This window comes from Narcine bancroftii, chromosome 2, assembly GCF_036971445.1.
Source record: "Narcine bancroftii isolate sNarBan1 chromosome 2, sNarBan1.hap1, whole genome shotgun sequence".
NCBI classification, from domain to species: Eukaryota; Metazoa; Chordata; class Chondrichthyes; order Torpediniformes; family Narcinidae; genus Narcine; species Narcine bancroftii.
The window spans coordinates 241,905,579-241,923,546 of record NC_091470.1 but is presented as its reverse complement, the minus strand read 5'-3'; the positions used below and the strand labels follow the sequence as shown (position 1 = coordinate 241,923,546).

Below are 17,968 nucleotides of genomic sequence, written 5' to 3'. Positions count from 1 at the left end.
CCTGCAGGACCTTCTTGGGTGCCGTCCTAATCCCGAGGAGGACCCAGGGTTGTTTGTCCGCCCAGTCTGGTCCGAAAAGCTTAGCCATAAGCAATGCCTGTGGAACCTCACCACCAACCCGTTGGACTGCGGTTGGTATGCTGTGGTATGGTGGAGCTTGATGCCCAGGAGCTTCGCCATCTGAATCCACAGGGCAGACATGAACTGCGCCCCTGTCACTAGTGATATACGCCAGGACTCCAAAACGGGCGATCCATTGGCTGACCAGAGTCCTGGCGCACGTCTCCGCGGAGGCCTCCTTAATCAGGGAGGCCTCCGGCCACCTTGTGGCCCGATCCACCACCGTGAGGAGGTAACAAGCCTCCTTGGACACTGGCAGGGGCCCCGACAATATCAACATGGACGTGCTGGAATCTGCGAACCACTGGGTCAAAGTTCTGGATGGGGGCTCGCATGTGTCGCTGGACCTTGGAGGTCTGGCACCTGGTACAGTTCCTGCCCAGTTCTGCCACCTCCTACAGCCCAGGCCACACAAACCATCCGCACAGTTGTCTTTTCTGCTGGGTGAGTGAGGTCATGGATCAGACTGAAGACCTTCGCCCTCCAGTGCGGTGGGATCATCGAGCGCGGCGTATCTGTTAAGTCGCAGAGCAATATGTCCGGGTTGCTGGGCACCCGGATGTCCTTGAGTTTGAGTCCCGAGAAAGCGCTCCACAAGGCCTGTTTCTCCGCATCGTTCCTGTGCCTGAGCCAGTTGCTCATAATCCAGGCCGGGCGCGAGAGTGTTGTTGACTGGATGGGAGAGCGCATCCGCCACTACATTGTCCTTGCCGGCCCTGTGTCGGATGTCGGTCATGAATTCACACACGTACAAGAGGTGGCGCTGCTGTCTGGTGGACCAAGGATTCTTGGCCATCGCCAGTGCTTGAGTGAGGGGCTTGTGATCCGTGAAGGCTGTGAATGGCCTGCCCTCGAGGAAGTAGCAGAAATGGCGGTTGGCCAAATACAGCGCCAGGATCTCCCGGTCGAAGGCATTGTATTTGAGCTCAGGCGGATGCAGCTGCTTGCTGATAAAGGTCAGTAGGCACCACTGTTCCAGAATCCACCCCCCCCCCCCCCGACTGCTGAAGCTGAGACGTCCACGGAGAATGCCATGTGCGCCTCCGGCTGTGTCTGCACCAGCAGCGTGGTGCTGGCTAGAGCCTCCTTTGTTGCGATGAAAGCCCTGTCCGCCTCCTCTGAGCACGATAAAGTCTTCTTTGGTGGCCATGAGCATGAACAGTGGGCGCATAGTGCGCGCGGCTCCAGGGATGAAACGATGGTAAAAGTTCACCATCCCCACGAACTCTTGGAGGCCTTTCAGGGTGGAGGGTTTAAGGAATTGTTGAACAGCCGCTATCTTTTCCGGCACCAGTGCAGCACCAGCTGCCAAAGTGGTGTGCCCCAGGAACTGGAGGGACTGCTTGCCGAACTGGCATTTGGCCGCATTGACCGTGAGGCTGAAGTCGCCAGCCGGGCAATGAGTGTGCGGAGGTGGGCTTTGTGTTAGTCGCAGTTGCGACTGTCAATGAGAATATAGTCCAGGTAAATGAATACAAAGTCCATGTCTTTTCCAACCACGTCCATGAGGCGCTGGAATGTTTCAGCCGCATTTTTAGACCGAAGGGCATATGCAGGAACCCAAAGAGACTGAAAGGGGTGATAATGGCCGTCTTATCCACGTCGTCTGGATGCACCGGGATCTGATAGTATCCCCACATTGGGTATACTTTGGAAAAGACCCAAGCACTGTGGAGGTTGGCGGATAAGTCCTGTACGTGGGGCACCGAGTACCTGCCGGGGGTGGTTGTGTTGTTCAACCGAAGGTAGTCCCCGCACAGTCACCAGCCCCCGGACGATTTTGGAACCATATGGAGTGGCGATGCCCAGGCGCTGTCCGAGCGCCGGACAATTCCCAGTTCCTGGAGCCTGAAGAACTCCTATGCCTGCTGGAGCTTCTCAGGCAGCAGCCGTCTGGGTCCAGCATGCAGTGGGGGGCCCTGTGTGGCGATGTGGTGGAAGACCCCATGCTGGAGCAGGGCAGAGTTGAACTGTGGCTCTAGGATGGCGGAGAATTTGTGGAGGATCTCGTCGAACTTGCCTCTGACAGCGGCTATGGCAGCGATTTTGGGCCTGCAGGCTTGCGCTGTGTCCGGTCGGGTGGAGTGGAATGTTCGGACGTTGACCAGCCTTTTGCCCTTCAAGTCAACCAGTAGGCCATGAGCTCTGAGGAAGTCAGCCCCTAACAGCACGGAGCCCACTGAGGCTAGGATGCATCTCCAGTGAAACTTCTTCCCGATCTGGATCTGTGCCCTGTGGGTGCCGTAGGTCCTGATGGTGGAGCCATTGGCCATCTGCAGGGTTGGACATTGAGATCAGGTGCGAATCTCTAATGCTGTGGGGGGGGGGGGGGGGGGGGAAGGACGCTGAGCTCAGCCCGTGTCCACCAGGAATCGGCGGCTGGTGGATCTGTCCATCACATGAAGGAGGCTGTTTGTGTGGCCAGCCATCACAGCCATCAACGGCGGCTGGCCTGGTCATTTCCCTGAAACTTGCAGGGCTGGCGGCACTTATAGGCTTGTGCTCCCCAGCGCTCGTGATAGAAACACCAGGTTGACTAGCCCTTCTCTGGCTTGGTCTTGGGAGCGTTTTGCAGTCAGCTGGCTCCTGGTTGTGTCACCTGGTTGAGGGCTGCCTCGTTCTCCCTCAGTGCGCCAGAGGGCATCCACACTGGCTGCTGCTCTCCTTGGGTTTGAGAAGTCTCTGTGAGGAAGTCTTCCTCTGTGAGGAGCAACTGGATGTCCTCCGGCATCTGTTCCAGGAATATCTGGCAAAGAGAAAATAAGGCTTGTGGTCTTCCACCAGGGCCAGCATTTCATCCATCAGCGTCAATGGACTACGGTCAGCCCATCTAGGTGAAGGAGCCCAGAAGCCCGTTGCTGAGGAGTTAGCCAGAAAGTTCCAAGCAGCAGGTCTTTAAGGGCGGTGGACTTGTCCGTAGCCAGGGGGTGGTGGATGATGTCATCCACCCTCACTGCCATATCTTGGTCCAGAGCGCTGCTCACGACATGATAGACCATCGTGGCATCTGAGGAGATGTTGCAGAGTTGAAATTGTGCTTCCGTCTGCCTGAACCACTTTCTCGGTCAGTGGGTCCAAAAGGGGGGGGGTTTGATGGAGACAGCACTAACCTCTGCTGAATCCATGGTGTTTTGAGTCCGAAAAACATCTGGGCTCGTTGGGGTCACCACTGTGGCAGTGTGAGCAGTGGAAGAAACAGACCACATTGAGGGTCATTAACGACTGTTTTTATTCAAATTCAGCACGCCCCTTTAAGGGCAGCGTGAGCTCAGACACCTGGTGCATTGTGACATCATAATCACAGCCCAGGGTGCGCGCTGGAAGGGATGTTGGAGTCGGAGAGAAATCTCCGACAACGTCGTTTCCCCATGGCTGTCCCACCACGTGGCAATACAAGCGGGGCTGGTTCATCTCGAGGATGTACACCGCCACAATACCATATTTATTTCTCAAATTATATACAATATTCTCCAAGTGAATACTATTTTGAATTTCTGCATTCCAAGTTCCCATACCCAAGTGTGAATCTGATTTCCAAGTAACTGCAATACATTTTCTTGCCACCACTAATGAAATTTTAACAAATTTCAATTGGTATGCAGATTGTTTTAATTCAGGTTTGCTCCTTCTTTATTCCCCAATAATTCTGAGTTTTGTGGAAATACAATACCTGTAACATGTTCTAAACAATTCCAAATGTCCACCTAAAAAGGTCTTACCTTGGAACATGACCAAGTTGAGTGCAAGGTTCCCATCTCCTCCTCACGTCTAAAATATTGATCTGATAAATATGCTGTTTATTTAATTTTTGTAGTGAAAGGTATGACTCATGTAAAAAATTACATTGAACTAGTCTACATCTTAAATTAATAACTCATTATACAGTCGACAGATTTAAGCATCCTTGCTCATAAATTATTATATTCAAATTGAATTCTCACCTCTGGCTACACAAGAACATGTTTAGGAGTTCCCATTTGTAATAAAAGTAAATTTCTTAATATTTCCCCTCCTAATGAGAGTTTACACCTCAATACAAATAACTAACAATATAGCTGGACCTGACTTTACCCTTAAATATCCTCTCAATTGAAAACAACAAGTGTTACTAGATATTCCATATTTATTCCTTAATTGTTCAAACAACATCAATTGGCCTTGATCACAACAATCTTCAATATTTTTAATCCTTTTATGAAACCAACTACTTAAAAATTGGTTATCCTTTTTAAATGGTACAAGACAATTTTGAATCAGAGGCATCTTGGGTGATACATCTCCTTTTGTTCCAATTTTATAATTTATCTTATTCAAATATTAATCAAGGGCTTCAGCAATGGTGTTTATTTAACATTAACTATTAATTCTGAATCTCATTTATATACAAATTCCTGCTAATCTCTCTCCTATTTATCCAATTCTATTTAACCCATGTTGGCTTTTCTTCTCCTTCAAAAAAAAAATCTCATTTGGGCCACTTGATAATTCTAAAAATTAGGAAGTTGTATTCATATGAACCTAATTCATATTTCCACATTAACCTTTCTATAGAAACTCTTGATATTTTACCCTTCCAAAGAAATGTCCTTATATTTTTAATTCCTGAATAAATGTTGAGGTAGCAATATAGGTTAAATTTGAAAAAGATACTGTATTCTGGGGAATTTATTCTTCTTAACATAGTTAATCCTGTCTACTAATGTTGTAGGTAAAATCATTAATTTTTCCAATCTTCTTCAACCTTTAAGTAATGGTAAAACAATTTATAAATTCTTTAAATTATCTATATGAATCCAGAGATATTTAATCCTATTTTTTGGCCATTTGAATAGGTTTTTTTTGACATTGGCTACAATCTCATTCCATAAAGGACACAATTTCACTTTTATTCCAATTTATTTTATAACCAGAAATCTTTCCATATTCTTCCAATTTACAATGTAATATTTTGGAAGGAGGCTCTGTCAAATATATTAGAACATCATCTATAATAAACTAATTTTATGCTCTTCTTGACCAACCCTAAATCCCTCAATTTCCAAATCACTCCTAACTGCCTTTGCAAGTAGCTCTATAGCTAATATAAACAAAGCTGGAGATGAGGGATATCCTTGTCTACTAGATCTCATCATTTGAAATGGAGCAGATATCTGTTCATTTGTCACTACTTTAGCTTTAGGATCATTATGTAATGCCATAATCCAGTTTATAAAGGTCTGTCCAAATGTATCCAATACCTGAAACAAAAAGCCCCACTCCAATCTAGCAAACACTCTTTCTGCATCAAGAGCCACTTCAACACTCAAGTCTTTATTTTTAAATGCTAAATGTATAATACTAATTAACCTAACTACATTTTCAGCTGATTTACTTTTTTAAAACCAAACCTGTTTGATCCATATTTAATTTAGGTAATAATTTAGTCATCCTAATTTGCTAAAAATTTTGGCAACAATCTTATAATCTGCATTTGATAATGAAATAGGTCGACAAGATGAAGGTTTTAAAGGATCTCTGACTTTTTTTGTATCACACTAATTATTGCTGTTGAAATGATTCTGGGAAAGTGTGAGTTATTGATACATCTTATTTTTAGGGAAATTAAAGTAAAGGTAATAAATTATTTACAAAATTCAGGCAGAAAGCCATCTTCTCCTAGAGATTTATTACTTAGTAATGAACTTATTGCCTCCCTCACTTCTACCTGTGTGAGGTGGACACTCAATTCTGTGTTCTTCCTTTCTCAATCTTGGTAAACTTATCTGAGATAGATATCCATCTATTTTGTTATCATCCTTTAAAGATTCTGGCCTATATAATTTAGAATAAAAACTCTAAAAAGATTCATTTATTTCTCGAGGTTTATAATTAATGACATTGGAGTCATTCTTAATTGTATTAATAGTTCTCAAAACCTGCTATGCTTTCAGTTGCCATGCAAGTACTTTGTGATCATTCACCTAATTCATAATACCTGTGTTTAGTTCTTGTAATTGCTTTCTCTGTACTAAGTTTGTAAGAGATAATACTATAGTTTTTTTTAATTTAGTTGTCTACGTTTATCTTCAGAACTTCTCCTTTGAAGATCCTTTTCCAAAACCATTATTTCTTTTTCTAATTGATCTCTTTCATATACTCCTGATTTTAGAAGTAAAACACAAAACATACACTTTCAAAGCATTTCATATTACAAACTTATCATTCACAGAGTTCAAATTTGTAATCACAAAATATCTGAATTTTTTAAAAATTAGAAAAATCCATTCTTTAGAGTAATAATGGATTTAGTCTCCATCTATAAACCAACTTCTCTTTATCAGGCATTACAATACTAATGATCAGACAAAATTCTCACTTTATATTTCTACTCCTCTAGTAGATTTATCTAAAAATGGATCCAAACAAAAATTAAAATCTCCTATTAAAATATTTTCACATGCATCCTCGAGATTAAGAAATGTTCCTTGAATAAATTTCTCATTGCCAACATTAGGTGCATTCAACTCCAAATACATTGGACAGTGTGCCATCATACATCTCCCTGCAGGGTCAGTTACAACATATTGTATTTTAATTGGAAGATTCTTTTTCATTAAAATCTCTATACCTCTTGCCTTAGAATTAAACAAAGAAGCTGCTACATACCCAACCTCTTTTTAATTTCAGATGTTTTCAATTAAATGGGTTTCTTGTAAAAAAGCCAAGTCAACTCTCATTTTCTTGATACATGTTAATATCCTCTTTCTCTTCAACTTCCCATTTAACTCATTAACATTAAAATTTACAAATTTCACAATATTACACGTCTTAATAAATCATATTCAATCATTTCAGTATTGCTTCCTCCACCTCTACCCGCAAATCTCCACCCCTTAATTCCATTACTCAATGTCCAAAGTGTTGACGCACTCTTCCTCCAGCAATCCAAATAAAGAAAACAGACAATTAAAGGTTATATATTCCAACATTTGAAACCATACATTAACAAAGTAAACCCACCAGCCCCCCCAAACAAGTGCTGTTTAAATAATACGCAACACTACCTCCCTCTATTTTACAGGCTGTGATTAAGGTCATAAAAACACATATGATCTGGTAGCAGTTAGTACCTTATTTCCCTCCCTCAACCCTCCTGGTACATTTACCATTTGATCTTTAATCATTTAATTCATAAATTTAAAAAATTTCCACCAAAAAAAAAAAATCAGCAAATAGAGAATCATCATTATTCTGAATTATCAGTCCCGCAGGGCGATTGAAAAATTTAGTCCATCTCGGACACAGTAGCACCACAGTTTAAATCCTCATTCTGCCTGCACTCTTGAAGATCTTGCACAAATTCTTTGGCCTATACAAAATTTGAAAAGAATTTATTTTGACCTCCAGGCAGGAAAATCTTCAAGGTTGCAGGATGACGCAGCATGAATCTATATTCCCTCTCCCCCCCTCCAAAAGAGCCTTCTTAACGGAATTAAATTCCCTTAATATATCTGCCCATATCAGGGTACAATAAAACTCTACCTCTTTCATACACTTGCATGCCTTTCCTTGCTCTTGTCCCTTTTGCTGCAAGGTTAAAGATCTATCTTGATATTGAAGGAATTTAATTAGCACAGAAAGCTGGTTCTGATTTGGAAATAGTTTTCCTCAAAGAGCTATGAGCTCTTTAAATCTCAATAGGATAGTCAAAATTCTATCCTCCTAAGACTTCAGGATTTTATTTTTTGAAAAAGCCAATTGGGTCTTGCTCCTCCATTCCTTCTTTAAGACCCACTATTTTAATATCATTTCTTCTACAGAAATTTTCCAATATGTCTACTTTTTGTTTTGATTTTACATAGCCAAAATAGTGACAAGACTGGAAGACATTACTATTATAAACATGCTGCATTTCTTCCTGAACCTTCTTTATTTTCCCATCTAATTTTCTCATTTTATTCATCTACATCCAAGACTGCTCATTTCCCATTTCATTCCTTGAAGTTCTCTTAATAGTTCAACATTGGTTACATTGTGGCGGCTCACCACAAGGCAGGCGAACCGGCCCCACTTGTAAGCCACGCGGCAGGGCAGCCGGCCAAAATGGCGCTGTTGGGGGTTTCCTTCCTTACAGCTCAGGGCTCAGAAGCCCGTGCTTGGGGACCACGTGATGCCCGGATGACGTCAGCTCCCTCCAGTGCAGTTCTCAGCCAGGTCCGGGCTGGGAGAATAAGTGCAACCCAGCGGCCTGCAATAATCTAGTCTGCTCACTGAGCTCAACCCGTCTGGTTGCGTGTGTTATTGCAGGAGCAGTGGAGCTGCCGCTACAACATCTTACTTTACTTTTAAAATTCTTAACTTTTTTCAATTCCTCCTCTTCACAATGCTGTTCTTCATCGCTACTAGACCCTCGTGAGCACGACTCCCCTTCTTCCAACACTGTCGCTGAAGGCCCCAACCTTTCATGCATGTGCAGTGTACTTACAGGTTCTTCCCCAAAGCTAGGGCAAGTGACATCAGTAGATGATCCTTCCATAGCTTCACTCACCGAGGGCACAGATCGAATGTTGCTTCCCTGTTTCAAACTCAATATTCGCCTCGGATCTCTTTTATTCTTCACTTCGAGCTCCAGGTAGAGCTGTAGTGATTTTTTTTTCTTTTTTCGGAGGCATTTTTAAAGTGATTTCAGTGTTTAAATATACTTCAAAAAATTTACTCTGAAAACATTATTTATTTAGTTCTTTTTTACTAATTTACCAGGAGGATCAGGTTCCAACATCCTTACCCTACAGCATCATGTGATGTCTCCCCACCATCAGTGTTTAATAAAGCACTAGAATGAGGAGTTCTCCCAATTACTTTAATCCAAGCATCAATAATTTTCCTCTAGAAGAAAGACAAGGATCCCACATCATGTGGCTCCTATAGGCTATTATCTGTGCTTAATGCTGATGTCAAAGAGGTAGCCAAAGTCATACCATTTCGACTAGGAGTATTACCAAAGATCCTATCTGAAGCAAAGAACAGTTTCATAAAACTGATCATTTGACATTTAAAATTCACACACTCGAATATCATTTACTCTATAAACACTCGACAAAGGCTCCGGAAGTTGTAATTTTGCTAGATGCTGAAAACACCTTTGATAGGGTAGAGTGGAAGTATCTTTTCACAGTATCAAAGAAATTTGAATTTGGTAACAAGTTTATCTCCTGGATTCACCTTCTATAAAGCACATCACAAGCATCAATTGACACAAACAATACTCTGACTATTTTGCATTGGAACATGGTACCTAACAAGGATGTCCCCCATCTCCTCTTATTTTTGCCATTGCAATCAAGCCATTATTATGTTACAGATTTCCCCCAACCTTTAAAGGCATTGTCTGAAATGGACTTAGAGTTTCATTGTATGTGGATGACTTGCTGTTTGTCACAGACCTGCAAAGAAATACTCCCTCCATTCTATCCACTCTGGAGGAGTTCAGCTCATTTTCAGGTTATAAATTAATTCTTCAAAAGAATGAATGTTATCCTGTCATCAGAGCAGCTCTGCAACTTAACCATCAGACCTGCCTTTTCAGTTTAATCATGTTTCAAATACAGAGGTTTCAACATCACATATACATTCTCCAATTTCCTAATAAAAAATGTTATTTCTCTTATCCACCAGGTGAAATCAGATTTTCAGTGATGGGACAATTTGCCCTGTCACTAATAGAAAGAATCAATTTTGTCAAAAATGAACATATTACCAAGATTCCTTTACTTGTTTCAAACCATTCCCTTGTTTCTTCCAAAATATTTTTTAACCTCGCTGGATAAAGTAATTTCCTCCTTTATTTGGAAAGGTAAATCTCCAAGCATCTGAAAACATCATTGTAAAACTGTAAGGTTAGTGAATGATTCGCTCTTCCCAATTCTACAACTGGGCAGCACATATACACAAGCTAAATTATTGGGTGCTTTCCCCTGAGCTCTCCTGGTGTAAACTGGAAGAATTGTCTTCTAAATCGGCATCTTTAATATTCATTATGGCCCAAAAACCTCTCTAACTACACCTATAACCCAGTGGTGCTCAATACGGTAAAAATTTGATACTAGATTGGACATCATTAAGTGGACAGTAACGTCAGTTCAAGTTCCTAAAATAACAATCACATTTTCACCTTCAGTCACGAAATTTTTTTTTTTAAAAATACATGGCAAACTAAAGGTACCAAATATCTTCAAGATCTTTATGCACAATGTTTCGCAACTTCTCCTCTCACCACATACATGGCTTACCTGCCGTCACACCCACTTCATTACTTTCAGATTCAGAATTTTATTTCAAAGCCTTTTCCAAACTTCCCTCAGTTACGTGCCAAACAACCCTGGGAAGATCCAACATCAGTTAATCCTGGAGTGAGAGGGACAATTTCAAAAATTTCGCTCAACCAAGAAACTGCTAGACAAATCACAACTTTTTGTATCAGTCACCAGCCGCGGACAAGTCTGAGGGAATTAAGGCACTTTTGCCCTTTCCCACTGCAAAAAAAGCTACATGGCTGCTCCACATGGACAGCCTGGATGACCACATGCCCTCCAGCCTTATGAACGATATGCTGGAGTTAATTGGTGCTTACTGTTGGAGCAGGTATTTCTCTAATAGATGACAGAAGATAACTGCCTACTCTTCGCGGACGACGACTTCAGCAACCCACACAGGTTAGCAACCCGTGCTGATGTCCTGCAATACACCAAGCAATATGGCAGAGCATCCACTGGCCCAGTAGCAGTGTCACGCCCAGAGACTTGTCTCTCTCCCACTCCAAGGAGGCCAGCGACAGCCGCAGCAGGTGGATACTCAAACTCGGAGTGGTGGTGTTTCTACCATCAGAAATGGGGTTCTGGAGCCTGCCGCTGCCATACACCTTGCTATCATCCGGGAAACACCGGGGCAGCTGTCGCTGAGGGGCATTAAGGCAGCTTATTTTATCTATGGGACTGGCATTCAGAGCAGTGTTTCGTCGTGGACACAGGGGCAGAGGTCAGCGTCTTTCCTCCCCACGAACAGGGACACCAGCACTGGGAAGTTGGGACTGTCCCTCACCACCACCAACAATAGCAGCATAAGCTCATACGAGGTGTGAACCATCCTGCTTAAGTTCGGCTCCTGCCATTTTACCTGGACCTTCACTTTGGCTGACATGTTTCAACCCCTACGGGGCACTGGTAGACCCGAAAGGATGCCGACTGGTCAATTCCAGGACCTTCCAGACCTTCACCCTTTGAGAAACCAAGTTCTCAGCCCCCCCACCTCAACTCGGTAACCTTATCAAGCAACAGGTTTACCAGAATATTGGCAGGATTCTTGGCCATTATAACACCACAGTTCTCCACTATGGTCCTGAAACATGGCGTTCAGCACCATATCCCCACAGGGTCTGCCACTACATGCCAGGGCATGCAAGCTTCCTCCAGACCACCTGCAGCTCATTAAGAATTCAGGAAGATGGAGGATATGGAAATCATTCAGCGCTTGGACCGCCCATGGGCCTCTTCTCTACACATGTTGCTGAAGTCTTCTGGGGATGGAGACCTTGTGGGGGGACGACCTCCAGCTCAACAACACCACAACAGCTGTCCAGTACCCAGTTCCTCATATCCAGGACTTCTACATCCAATCTACATGGAGCAAGGATTTTCTCAAAAATTCCAATCCCCGTGCACCCCAGCGTCGTCCTCAAGACAGCCCTTATCACTCCGTTCTGCCTTTGAGTTCCTCCACATGCTATTCGGCCTCAAAAACACAGAACAGACTTTCCACAGATTCCTGGACTTGATGGGGCACGACCTGGATTTAGTTTTTATTTACCTAGACGACATCTTCATCGCCAATTATTCGCAACAGGAGCACCTAACACACATGCAGCTGCTCTGCCAGCGACTGAGCAACTACAACCTAGCCATCAACCCAGCAAAATGTCAGTTCGGGTTGACGGCCATTGATTTCCTTGGGCACTGTATCGATTGGCACGGAGCTGTCCCTCTTCCATCAAAGGTCGAACGTTCACAAAGCCAACTGCAGTCAAAGATTTGCAGGAATTCATTGGGATGGTCAACTTCTACTATCGGTTCTTGCCGTCAGCAACCGGGATCATGTGACCTCTTTTCAAGCTGTGATCCAGTCAGACCAAAGAACTCAGCTGGGACGCAAAGTTCTTGGCAGCTATCAACAAGGCCAAAGACGCTCTGGCCAACACCACTCTTCTAGTGAATTGGCACGTTGATGTGCCCACTATCCTCACAGTCGAATCATTCAACACAACCGTCAGTGGCATCCTGGAGCAGCTGATTGATGGACATTGGAAACCACTCGCTTTCTTTAGTGGACACCTGCTTCCCCCCCCGAGCAGAAATAGTACATTCAGCAAGGAGTTGCGAGCCCTCTACCTCACCGATGCCATTTGCACCATTTTCTTGAAGGACCAAGAATTTCACCGATCACAAGCCCCTCATTTTTGCCTTCGCCAAGGTATTGGACGCATGGTCGGCAAGGCAGCAGCTTCACCCCTCTTATATTTCAGAGTACACAACAGCTATCAAGCACATTTCCAGCAAAAACAACCTTGAGGCTGACAGTTTGTCCCGTACATCCATCCTGTCTGTGCACTCCTGTCCCACGGAATTGACTATACAGCGATCGCAGCAGCAGGATGATAAGATCAGTCTACCGCACTGCAGTCTCAGGGCTACAGCTGGAAGATGTGCATTTCAGGCCATCCAAAGCCACACCGAGATGTGTCCGTCAGCCAACCTAGGCCCATCATTCCCACAGCGTTGAGGTGTCACATCTTCGACACACATGGGTTAGCCCACCCATCCATCCATCCGGGCGACAACTCAACTGGTCACAGACAGATTCTTGTGACATGGCCTGTGTAAACAGTTTGGCCACTGGGCCAGAACTTGCCTGCATGGCCAGACATCCAAGGTGCAGAGGCACGTGAAAGTCCCTCTTCAGTCCTTCCTGCCGACACACAATTTGACCACGTCCACATGGACATTGTCGAGCTGCTGCCTGTTTCCAGAAGCGCCATACACCTATTCACAATAGTAAACAGGTTCACTAGATGTCCTGCTCTTGGACGCTTCCACTTCATCCTGAGCCAGGGCCCTCATCGCCAATTGGATACCCCATTTCGGCTTTCCTTCTAATATCATGTCGGACGGGGGGGTGGAGTTAACGTTCGGCCTATGTCACAGCCCCTAGAGACCCAGTTACATCACCCCACAGCCTGCCACCCACAGTCTAACAGCCTGGAGGAAAGGTTCAATCTGCATTAGAAGACAGCCCTCATAGCATTGCTCCAAGGCCCGGATTGGGTGGATGAGCTGTCTTGGATGCTCCTTTGCATCTGCACAGCTCAGGAGGAGGATTTGGCCACATTCTCCGCTGAACTTGTCTATTGGGTTCCGCTGACAGTCCTAGGAAAGTTTGTACCAGTGGCTCGCATCCAGGAGGAAGCACCTACGTTCCTGCTAATGCGACTTCACAAGAAGGTGGGCACCTTAGCCCCCATACCAACTTCACACCACAGTCCAGCTCCATCCTACATCCCTAAGAATCTCGAAAACTGCAAACACATCTTCATAAGGAGAGGCGCGCATTAGACAAGGTGTTACGACACAATGGAACTAGGTGCCTTTTGGATATTGGGGGGTAGGCAGGTCAATTGCCTCAAACTGGCACACCTTGACCAACCAGTAACTATTCCAGCTCCACGGCAGAGAGGTCGGCCTCCCACACTGTTTACAAACTGTGAACTTGGCACCTCCTAACACTGGTTCTTGGTGGGGGGGGGGGGAGGGGTGGGGTGATGCCATGAGCTGCACTGATTTACAAGCGAATCGGGTCACAGAGGTGCAGGCTCACACTGGTGTGAGATCACAAAGGTTCCAGTGGGAGGGGCCGGATAGGATCATGGGAGTGGTGCTGATAAGCTCTCAGAGATTTCCAGTAAAGCCATTTGGTTGGTTTAACTCCCTCACAGCTTCTGTGCGTTTTTTCTTTCGTTCACTGCACAGAACATCGACAACAATAGTTCTATTATGTCAATTAAAAGTCACTTTCCAAAATAAAGACAGAATGGGAGCAAGAATTGGAAATGGAAGAAGCTATTGAGAGAATTTGTTGTACCACCTCCTGAGCGTGCTTGGCACTCATTCACTTCAAGGTACTACACAGGGTTCACTTTTCAAAATCCAGACCGTCAGCCATTTATCCTAAAATAGATGACAAATGCAATAGGTGTAATGGCTCCCCTTGCCACCTACATCACATGTTTTATCAGTGCCCAAAAATACAAGGGTTCTGGAGCAGAGTCTTCAGCACACTATCTGAAATATTTAATGACAATTTGTAACCCTACCCATTGACTGCAACATTTGGAATTTCCAACAACTTCTTAAATTCCCTGAAGAAAGATGCAATAGCATTTACGACACTATTAGCTAAGTATCTCATCTTGTTCCACTGGAAGTCTGATAGGGATATTAATTTCTTTATTAAACTGGAGAAAAGTCAAATGCACATTAAGAGAGTTTACCAACCCAACAGTATCAGATAGATGTTTTCACTGTAAGAAGGAAATGGGAACAACAGTACATGCAATTTGGGCATGTGAGAAAGTGGAAAAGTTTTGGGAAGATCCAAATCAGGTATTAAATAAAATCACAAAAAAATAACATACCAAAAAATCCAGATATTTTTCTTCTAAGTAATAGAAGAAGTATAGAACTTGGCCTCCATTTGGATGAAGCACAAAAAAGATTTATTATGATAGCCTTAGCTGTAGCAAAAAAATGTATAATATCAACCTGGAAATCAGAAGATAGCCTGAGAATACAGCAATAGTACATAGAAATGAATAAATGTATTCCATTGGAAAAAATAACATATAATTTAAGAAATAACATCACAGTATTTGAACAAATTTGGGAACCGTACATGGAACACAACAGAGAAGTCCTACCATGGACCTCCACCACCTAAAATGACAGAATGAGAAGATGAAATGAACTGACCCAGTGTGTAAATGTAGATGACACAATTTTCTTGTTCATTTTCATTGTGTGATGACATTGTTTAATGGGTTTAATGTATATGTTGAACGTTTAGTGGGTGGAGAGGAGGGAGGGAAGGGGGGGGGAAAAATGGGAGAAAATGACACTGTGTATATTCAAGAGGGAAATGTTTGTGTGTATTTTGGTTAATATGGTTCGTAGTGTGAAAATTTTTTATTTTTTTTATTTTTTTTTTTAAAGTCCACCAGAAAATGATTCTACAAATGCCAACCCTTTATGCATTTTTTTCTCTGAATTAAGAGTGAGGTGGTTGTATCAGTACAATCGGTAATACATTCATGATATAGTCAGCAAAGGTACCAAGTTGGTTAGGGAGTGGGGGGCCCAGGCATGTATCTGTGGGTGTATGTGAACGTTTGTGTACATGTGTGTTGGATTTTTGTTTTAAAAGATGATAATAGGAGCACAGTGTACATCTGTACGTGTCAAAGTTGTTTTTGATGCTCAATAAATGCATTTTTTTTTAATTAACATTTCCTTTTAATTTCCATCATAAAGAGTACAAGAATTCATCCAGGAGTGCATTTGCTCATCAAATTTAGGCTGGCCACCGGTGAAATGATAATGGACCAGAGTTCAATCAAGATGTTTGGTTGTGTGATTGCACTGCATATTTGTTTGGCAGTTTCCACAAAAATAGTTTTAAACTGTCACAGACATTCACAATATATTGCCCTTTTATTAAGAAACACATTAAAATCTGAAAGGAGGCCAGTTGAGAGTACAGGTTGAACCTCTATTATCCAGCATTCTGTGGCCCAGCAACTCCCGGTCTGGCACTCAAAGGATAAGGTTCCATTGTCAGTTTTGAATCTGCCACTGTTTGTACAAACTCCTTACAGACAGCACAGGGCTCGAAACCCCAGTCCTGCTCACTGGCACTGTAAAGGATGAATCTGCCACAATTAGGACCGGACTTCAAGTCCCGCGCTGTCTATAAGGAGTTTGTACCAACGTCCTGATTGCTGGCGCTGTAAAGGCAATGCGTTTAACCATTACGCTAACGTGCCACCCACAGTATTATTTCCTGATTTAAGCTTTGTTCTACTTTTGATACGTTTACATAGGAGGTTCCCTTTTGGGTCATTTTCTGTGGTCCAGCAATGGCCAAGTCCCGACATCGCCTGATCAAATAGTTTTAATTTGTAAATAAGTACTTCTTGCCTCTCAAAGACACATGCAAATCTGGGACTCTCCCCAGAATAAGCATAAAAACAGAACGCCTCAGTGAGCCAAATGGGTTAATTCCTATACTCATGCAATTTAGATAAACATTAGAAAATTATCAAAAAGCAGAATAAGTAGTTAATTTTGTTCCTTTCCAAAAAATTCCCTTGAAGCAAAATTAAAGCCACATGTTTTAATTGCTTGAAAGTGTTCCTAACTGCAGGAGTCCAGCCACAGCATATTGCAGCAGCAGGCTTGATTTTTCTCCCCCCAGTAACTTTCTTTGATCAGGGATTTAGAATCCTATGCCTGACTGGTTACAAGAAACATTGAACAACAGTTCTCAAAAATGAATTTGATAAATATTTTTTAGGAGAAAAATTGCTCTATGGATATAAAGAGAGTTCCCTGGAGTGAGTTGAACTTTGAATGAGTTGAAAGAGATTAAATAGATTAAGTGACCTCCTTCTGTGGTGTATGGTCCTATAATACAATTTTGAAAGATTTTGGCAATTGATTAGGTCTTTTCCCATGTACAGTTTTCACAAACTGTGGTGCTGCAATGAAATATGATTGACAGACAAGTCCACGGACTAAAAAATGATTTGCAATTGAAGTATTGCTGATGCAGCAACCATACGATCAATTGCAAGATAAAATCATTGATTTGGTAAGAGTAGTCAATTATGCAAAATGGTATGATACACACATTTCTAGCACACTAACTGGAATCAAGGCAACTTTCACTGACTCCATGTGAGGTACATTGAACTTACTCGAATCTAATCAACCAGGAAAAAAATGATTTAAAGGCAGGTGGTACACATCTGGGGAAAAAAAACCATCTTGGTTTCACCAAGTTTAGATACACAGCATTCCACAGGTACAATGAACAGAGACTAAGGCAGGGGTGGCCAACCTTTTAATTTAGACATACAGCAAAGCATTAGGCCATTTCGCCCCACGAGTCTGTGCTGCCCAATTAAGCTACACCCCCAGTACATATTCATGGGCCGAAATGGCCCATTACCATGCTGTATATCTAAATTAAAAACCAAAAAAGGTTGGCCACCTCTGGACTAAGGCCTTAAAATCTCTTTCCAATATTTTTGTGCTCTTACATAGGTAATAACAAGAAAACATAACCAACAAAGTAAATATATATTAACAAATAGCTGTAAACAATGAAAGAGAAAAATAAAAATGTATATAAAACAAAAACTATTCTAATAATCTAATCCTTCCCTTGCGAAGTTGTGATTAAACATACAGGTTCCATTAACGCATGAAAGAAAGGACAACCAAACTGTAAAATGGGATCCAATAATCTTATAAATTCTGAAAGGAAAGGACCCTATAAATTTAGAAATTTAAGGTTCATTACATTAGTAGAACATATAATTTCCAACCCCCCCACCCCCCCACGCAGAGTCAAGCATGTCATCACATCACATCAGATAACCACTGAGTATATGTAGGAGGGACAGCATCCTTCCATCTCATAGCTATAGCTCTTCTGGTAATAAGAACAAAGGCAACTACGTGGGATTGTAGCCCAGACAAATTTA

The 17,968-nt window shown here is 42.8% G+C and overlaps 1 protein-coding gene across 12 annotated transcripts in view; it reads right to left on the bottom strand.

Annotated features, from left to right (window-relative positions):
• Window positions 1–17,968, bottom strand: part of reck (reversion-inducing-cysteine-rich protein with kazal motifs) — a 198,153-nt gene that overhangs the window by 160,878 nt on the left and 19,307 nt on the right. For 3 of the 12 annotated variants that reach the window (XM_069920603.1, XM_069920602.1, XM_069920614.1), the window contains exons 1-2: window positions 13,842–13,939; window positions 10,389–10,503 (exon numbers count right to left, since the gene is read on the bottom strand). The exons of 4 other annotated variants lie outside the window; for them this stretch is intronic. The gene's annotated coding sequence lies outside the window, so the exon portion shown is untranslated. Of the gene's footprint in view, window positions 1–9,856; window positions 9,969–10,388; window positions 10,504–13,841; window positions 13,940–17,968 lie in introns of those variants that run through there. 5 more of the 12 variants (XM_069920604.1, XM_069920606.1, XM_069920607.1 and 2 more) reach the window with 5 other exon arrangements.